Below are 8,490 nucleotides of genomic sequence, written 5' to 3' on the forward strand. Positions count from 1 at the left end.
GTTTTGAAGTGGTAGTTTTTCAATTTTTTTCATGCTAGTACTATTCTAATTACGGTCAAGGGCTTGAGAAGCACTTTTTAATTGAAAATCGTTTTACTCCTTGTAGTCTCGTCCGATTTCAACCTTCTTGGTTGAACCAAAAGATTTCCAACTAAAAAGTGTATCTAATTAAAGTACTTGACCATAATTAGAGAAGTACTGGCATGAAAAAAAAATTATGAACTACCACTTCGAAATAAATTACGGATACGGTTTTAATGTTAACATCGGGAAAAAATGTGGACAAAGGTGGCTTTACCATTATTCCAGCGTTGCGTTCAAAAAGAATGAATAAAACATTCGAAACAAACCCCACAAACCTAAATCATCATAAATCTCTATCATTTATGGTCAAAAAACAAAAAGCCAAGATAACGTTTGGTGTTCGAATTTCTATCTACTGTGCGAGCCTTGAATCCTCCTTATAATAAAAAAAACCTATCTGCATGTTATCTTAAAGTCCTGAAGCACTCCTTTCAGGAAAAAATAAAGATCAAATTTCTACCGTTGCTAGATAAAAGCAAATATAGCGTCCAAAGAAATAGCAATGTGTAGATTTACATCAGGATAATACCAATTAAATGATATTGCCATGGTTAATTTAATTGTAGTCAATTTAGATAATGATACGCTTCATTAAAATAGAAATTTTTTCTGATGGTTGCCATTGAAAAGGAAAAAGAGAATGGAGTAAATTGCTTTAGCCAGATTGTTAACCTTTCAGGAGTAACCTACGCGAACCTCAAATTGAAACAACTACACATTTACTGATAACATCCCAAATTTACAACAATCCGTTGTTGACATTTACTACAATCCACATTGTAAAATTTATGTAACTGACCTATAAACAACAACAACGTGTAGTTGTTAGGATTTCATACAGCAATGAAATAAGAGTTATAAAATTTTTATAATAATATGTCTGAAATTGCCATTTAACAATTCAGAAACCACGTTTCTCTGTTTATTTACTAAACGAAAATATAACGCAAAAAATTTTTCCCTCTTCGTAACTTTTAAGGTTAAAGCCGGAGGGATTCGTCATCGTAAGCCCCTTTTTGGGGTCGAAGCCGTCATGTTTACGACTAAACATGATACTGGGCTTTTCGTGACGGACGAACTTTCATACATATAACAACGTACATATTTCTGTCCCGCATTAGCCTAGCTGAGTTAGTCGGGTCGTTTAATAGTGTCAAACAAAGCGGAGTGCATTATCATTCAGACCAAACCAGCAAGAAGAGGAAACTGATCAAAAGACTAACAATGTACTTATAGCGAAATAAATAGCAAAAAACCAAAACAGCACCCTTCCAAATGAACGTAACAACTTGAGAAGGTTACATTTTATGTAATTATGGTATATAAATTATACCATGTATTATTTTGGATCAAAAATGGAACATGGATAAGAAGGAGAAGTTAAGTACCCAAATTTTGACCTAGCAAAAAACTTAGGCCCCTCAACAATTTTGTAATATGAGATCCATACAATAGGACTCTGTGAAGAATGAATAAATTTCAAATTATCAAAAGGTGCACAGATATACATATTCTAAAACAGCCAGGAAGCACTGAAGGCTTAGAATTTCTTACCTTCAACCCAAAGCTGGTCTTTGAATGCTTAATATATGTAAAATTGTAGGAAAACACAATCAGGTTGACTGATCACGAGAGGATTGAAGGTAACTAAGAGGCTGACAAATTAACAACACCAGTAGCACTACTCGCACTTTTCAGACCAGAACGTTAAATTGGCCCAAACCAAAAAAAGCATGCCAAAAACAGAACTGAACAAATGGATGGAACAAGAAATTATAACAAAATGTATGAATTCACGTAGTGAAAAAAAATCAACGAATTTTTATCGGCGCCTCAACGTTTCTCTCAGCAGAGATAAATTAAGGAAAATAATAGGCCTCTTTATTACTTACTGCTAATTTAATTATTACTTCAAAAAATTGGAATAACATAACAGAAACTTGCCGATTATGAGATGAAACAGCGAAGACATCAAAACATGTCTTGGTAAGTGCGCAACTAACTTTAAGGTAGTGCATTTTCGGGGTTATGGTTAAAAAAGATGATTTTTTTCGGTTGCAGCATAAGATAGGAATATATCTTCACGAGATCCCAAAGGATGAAACAAAAATTGTCTAATATGTGTCTGTATAGATTTTTTATACATTATCTTGTGTGTGTTAATGCTTTGGTTTTTTTTCCTTCGTTACCTAAGTATTACGTATTTAAGTAGCACTACTTTCAGAAATACTTTTTAAATAATGGCGACTGTATTATATTCACAACGGATCAAGATCAAAGCAACCAGCTTGACCTTTCAAGTAAGATGTTAATTCCTCAGAGAATTTGTTATGTACCAGAGAATTCTTGAGTTTTAATCATTCCGCTTCCCTTAACAAAGAGTTCCAAACGTCGATGGTAATCATCAAAATCCAATTCAACCTGCAGATACGAGTCTAATCCGGAGCGAAGGATTAAATTTACGAGTTCTTTCAAAGAAAGATTCACCTGGGCATCCGTGACCTAGGATAATTAAAGATCCCGTCCTCCCTTGGTACTTTTTTAACCATTGAAAGTGAAGTAATCTCAAAAATCTTTACATTATTTGACCCACCACATTTTTTCACGATCAGAAACTTAATGCTGATTAAATTAACTTAAAAACATGCAGAAATCGAAAATAAAGATGTATGCGCTTGCAGGTCGCCGGGCGGAAATTTAATGGACTATTTTATCTTTCCGCTTCATTGCGGCTGTGTATGTGGTTGTAATAACCTAATTATAAGTTTAATTAAATTGCCGCGTTGTAAAGATTCTACAATTGTTGGATGAAGTGTCAATAAACGGATGAACTATTTTAATAAAAGCCAAAGAAAAATATATATCTCAGCTCTTCACCGGACCCGAATACTATTTTTTTCGATTAAATAAATAAAAGGAAGGAAAAAATCTTTAACCAAGACGAAGACCAAGCGTATAAACTCGCGAGACTCTAAACACACTAATTTATTTAGATAAACAGTGGGGAAGAACATTTGCGGGTAAGGGAAGTGTAGATTTAATAAAAACTTTTATCAAGTTGAGACGAACCGTTATGCCGTTATGAGCGACTAACCCACTCACGTCGGCCCGGCTCTTTCTCATTTCATTTCGTATCATCTCCCGCTTCCCATGAACCATTTAGCTCTTTTTAATTAGTTTTACCCGCGCAACTTTTTACATCTGTTCTAATCTCAGCTAGGAGGGAAGTTTTCGGCGTTCTCACATTTTTTTACTATCTATTATTACATAACTTTTTAAGTATATTAACAAAGTGAGATGTCTTCCCGTGATGAGAAACACACCGTTTAATAAAAACGATTATTCATTTGTTTTGGTCTGTAACAATTAAAGAAATGCTACAGTTTTCCCGAATTAAAAAAATAATAATATTCAGTGTTTGAGCTCGTCTATTTTTTAAATGTACTAAATTTTTAAAAACAAATGTTTCCTTTATAATAATAATAAAGTGGGGAATTTATGGGCCGGCAAACAGCTGAGGTCATCGCCGGCCCTCTGCGTGTTTTCTTTCTTTTTCTCTTCTTTCGCGCATTTTTGTTTTAAACTACAGCCATTCTCTCGATCTGGTTACTAACTCTCTGATTTGAAATATATACTACGTTGATATACTAGAATGCTAGTCTCTCGTTTGTAACTCAGGATGTCAAATACGGAATAGAAACAAATCATACAATATATATATATATATATATATATATATATATATATATATATATATTATAACGTTAATTTCATAAAGCCCGCTATTTCTCTCCCCACCATGGAGACGAATAGAAAAGATAGACCTAGTGTAAGAGGAGATAGGGCTGGCCGGCTCACTTTGTTGAGAAAAAGGAGCGAAGAAAAACGTGGCTCTTATTAAGTTTAAAATTGATTATAGATAAAGTTATATCAGTTTATGTGTTTAATGTTAATTTAGTTAAAGGTATGTACATTGTACACAACACACACAGTACCTCCCGGGCACGAGGGTAAACTGCGTCCACATACAAAACACACAAACACACATACTGACATAAGCACACAAACACTATACACACCCTAGGGCTACCGCCCCTAGGAAGGTTCTTGGGGAGAACTCAAATCCTCACGTACTGGATATGGCACCCCAGTACGGACACAACTCCGCCACACCTCACACTATGTGGTGGCGAGGCGGGGAGCTTGTTACACCACTGATGATTGATGGAATGTCCAGGCTCCCCGTCAGCACGCCACCACCAATACACAGGTCGATGCACGCGACCAAGGGCCTCGGAACCCGAAGATAACAAACGCATATCACCGTGCACAAAACACCACACATACAACACACAATTCTCAACTGGAGAGGGGGATCCCCCGGTCTCGTCGGGTGTCCGTGAACCCTCCTCCTGTGAGGGTACCGGAGGAAAACTGGGTTACGGCACTCCCGGGCCGCGAGGTAGTACAGGGACCCGAACCCCGGAATAGCCACCGGGGAGGCTGTCCTATCACCTCGTGTATAATGTTGCGGTGCCTAGTACTGCCAGCTGGCGACTGGATGGTTACCGTGCTGGGCATCGCGGCGGGCCCTCCTGAGGCCACGCGGGATGGGGGAAGATCGGAGAAGCACCTGGGTGGGCCGGGTGATCGTCCCCAAAGGTTGAGAATTGCACTCACACTGTACAAACACATACTACAGACCACACACACACACAAATGAAAAATGAAATTGGAAAAAGAAAATCAAGGAGTAAAAGTGCCTACTCCGCCTAGCCCGGGTCCAACCAGCCCAACCACACTCCCCCTTAACCAAATAACCCCACCTACCCCAACACTTTCCTCAAGCCCCCAACTGGATTTGCCTTGTGCAAATCCGGAAGGCCCCCCAACATNGCCTTTTAAAAGGATGAAAGTCGAAATTTAAAAAAAAAAAAATATATATATATATATACATATATACATATCACCACAAACATAGATGACTGGTCACATTCACTCCCCCAGAGTACTTGATCGATATTCCTTGGGGCGGGGTTTTAAGCAACCTCTTCCTTTCAGGCTAATAAATTACTTTAACTCTCCAGACATCATACATTCACCTCAGAGTACTCGATATTCCTCGGGGCGGGATTATAAGCAACCCAATTCTTTTACGCTAATAAATTACTTTTACTCTCCAGACGTCATACATGCACCCCCGAGTACTCAATATTCCTCGGGGCGGGATTATGAGCAACCACTTCTTTTCACGCTAATAAATGACATTCAGTACAATAAATTAACCCAAACACAACACTCGATAGAAATCTGGTCACATTGACTCCCCCAGAATACACGACATTCCACAGGGTGTGGTTTTTGGTATGAGTGTGATGTTTGGTGCGAGAGTTAATTAACGTGAATTGTGAGGGCGGTTTATACCCCCTAGGAATATCGCTTACTTTGGGTTGAATGAATTATTTATAAAATGAATGTTATTTATTAATTTTTCAATTAATTAATCTTTTTATGTAAGGTTTATGGTTGAAATGAACAAGCTAGTGTCACGAGCGGGATTCGTACCCACGATATTTGGCTCAATACGCCGCTTATCTAACCACTTGAGCTTTCGTGACTTCGATCCACTCGGACACCAACTCTTACAACCTTTCGAATTTGGTTGGTGTCCGAGTCAGCACTGATTGGCAGTCGTGTGGCGTAAAACGAGCTATATTTTCATTGCTAATTGTATATTAAAATTAAAAAAATTGTAGTTAAAATATAAACATTTGGATAATGTGCACAGGATTAAAAAAATGTTTTTATATTTTTAAAAGTGGTTTCACCCGTTAATGTGTAAACTCAAATATATCTTTTTTTCTTACATGTGTGACTATTTAGTGTAAGATAGTTATTTGAAAATCGAGCTCACGTCTTCTCAGTTTCTGCATAATATGTTCACTGTCTTAAAATACGAAATGTCTTAAAATTAAGTTATTAATTAAGGTGATTTATTGTTATTTTATAACAATGTTACTTCAAGAAATTAAAGATTAGGTAAATGGCTGTTTCAGAACTCCGTAACAAAATAATAATAAATTATAGCATAACCGGTAGTCGCCCGAGTTGTATAGTCGACAGATAAATCTCAGGGAAGGTTCGGTGGTTTTCACACTTCGCGGATTTAGGAATCACAAAGTTCGAGCTTCGGCTCTGAGAAATAGAACGCAGGAATTGTAAGTCATCTAAAATGCTAAGAGACCTCCTGGGGATTGTATGAGATGCGGAAGGACAGTGTGTGCGTGAGCGTGTGCGTTGTATATGTACCGCTCTTTATATGTGTGCGTGTCTGCTTGTTCGAGTCTGAATTAATGAGCTGGCTCTATTACTACTCCCTTTCCCCAGCGCCGGGGTGGTAAGAGGGACTGTCGAATAAATTAGAGAAACTGACTCTTAAAATACACAATTGCCAGGGCGGTGTGTTCCACAGAGCTCTTGTTAACTGACACCCACTCCAATGAACCCTCTTAAACTCACCCCTTCAAGACTTCTTAACAGCCAAACGAGTTCAGATAGAATCTTCAAAATACAAATTTTGGTAAAAAATGAAAGAAATCTGTAATAGGGATATATAGAGATTCAGTTTTTAAGCAGAATTGAAGCCATTTCAGAAATTTTTATAATTGAGTTGTGACTTATTGAACTCAATTGAAAATAATTTTTCTACACTTTGATTTACGTTACATTCACACAAATTTTCAAATTTTACATATTTTTGTGAACATCTAACTTTATATTAGGTAATTTCTTCGCACAGGTACACAATCTAAACCAATATTGGAAAACGTTTGAAAGGTTACCACAGATCTAATTTATTTTACAGAATGAAATTTTACCCTCTGACAAGGAGACGACCAGGCTGGCGGGTTACAGATTTGGACCATACTTTTTGTGGTGATTCTACACTCCGAAATATCGGAAAGTATCTGCCACTTCTTATCAAGAAGCCCATGTTTTGTCAAAAATAAATTTTGAACGCTGAAACGTTCCGTTTACTAATATTTTTATTTCGTTTTTCTCCTTGCTCAAATTAACTATGTGAATTTATATTTTACAGCATTTTTTTGTAGATATATGCAATAAAAATACTGCAAAAGCTATCCAAATTTATCAATAAAAATATTCTAAAAATCAAATATACGTCACGTAAACTAGGTCATACTTTTTTTAATACGAAATTTCATCTCAGGACTTAGTGAAACCTCTAAATATAAATTTTTGTTTGAATTTAAATTTATCGATTTTTTGACGCTTAAAATTGTTCCGATTTTTGAGAAGTCTACTCTTTTTTCATCTGTTTTAAAGAATGTCATATAATTCAGAAACGCATTTTATAAATTTTATCGTATAATTCAACCGTAACTGAAAATTAATATGTGAGATTAAACGTTTCTATTTCGAAAAACCCAGATAATAAAAGATTCATGGCTCACCAAATCACGATTTTTGAAATAATAACTTGCAAACGTTCAATTCAATTACATTTGTCTTTAAACGCAATTGGTGAAATCTATTTTTACAACCTCTACCACACTAATCACCTAATGGATTGAACAGATGAAAGTGGGTCGTTGTCTTGGCGTTTAAATGGTAATCACATGCTGAAAATGCTATCTCTCAAATTGCTTCAACTTACTGTGATAGTGTCAAGCTAGGGAGTTTCTACAAACTGGATAATAAACATTTTTGGGAGCAAAATGTTAAACATTTTATAAAATCTTAATGACATTATTAAACATGTAGAAGAAAACTGATTACATTACTTGCGAAAATTTCTGATTAATCAAAGATCACAGTGAGTGTTAAGAAAGTAGTTTAAAATATCTTTTGAAATACGTAAATATCGACATTTATAATTTAATAATATTAAAAATGTAGTTTCTTAATTATCGTCAGAAAATATAGAATCACCATATAGATAGAGAAAATAAAACAAATCATTTAATTTTTGGTATTATTTGTTACCCATCTTACTATTTTGGAAACCATTTTGACATATGAGGTCAAACTTTGAGGTTCAACAAAACGTTCCAAGCTCCAACCTATGAAATCCTTCAAAACCATCGTTAATCTTCCTTTTTTAATAATCCAATCCTACCATTCACAACAATCTTAATACCCAATATGTTCTTGAAGGAGAACTGATACACCTGCATATCATAAACCCAAACCTTGATGTCATAAACCTTTCATCCCGTACCCCCCCGCAGGTAGTCCTGCCCGACGCCTGAAGCATCATTGGCCATATAAACTTCTAAGTAAGAATGAAAGTGAATAATGTTAATGTACAGGGCGACTGGCTATAAGTGTTGAAAATTTCATGAGGTATTTCTACTCATCATATGGAACAAAAAAACTTCCTAA

Source organism: Cimex lectularius, unplaced genomic scaffold (assembly GCF_000648675.2).
Source record: "Cimex lectularius strain Harlan isolate CLEC.00 unplaced genomic scaffold, Clec_2.1 scaffold7, whole genome shotgun sequence".
Classification (NCBI taxonomy): Eukaryota; Metazoa; Arthropoda; class Insecta; order Hemiptera; family Cimicidae; genus Cimex; species Cimex lectularius.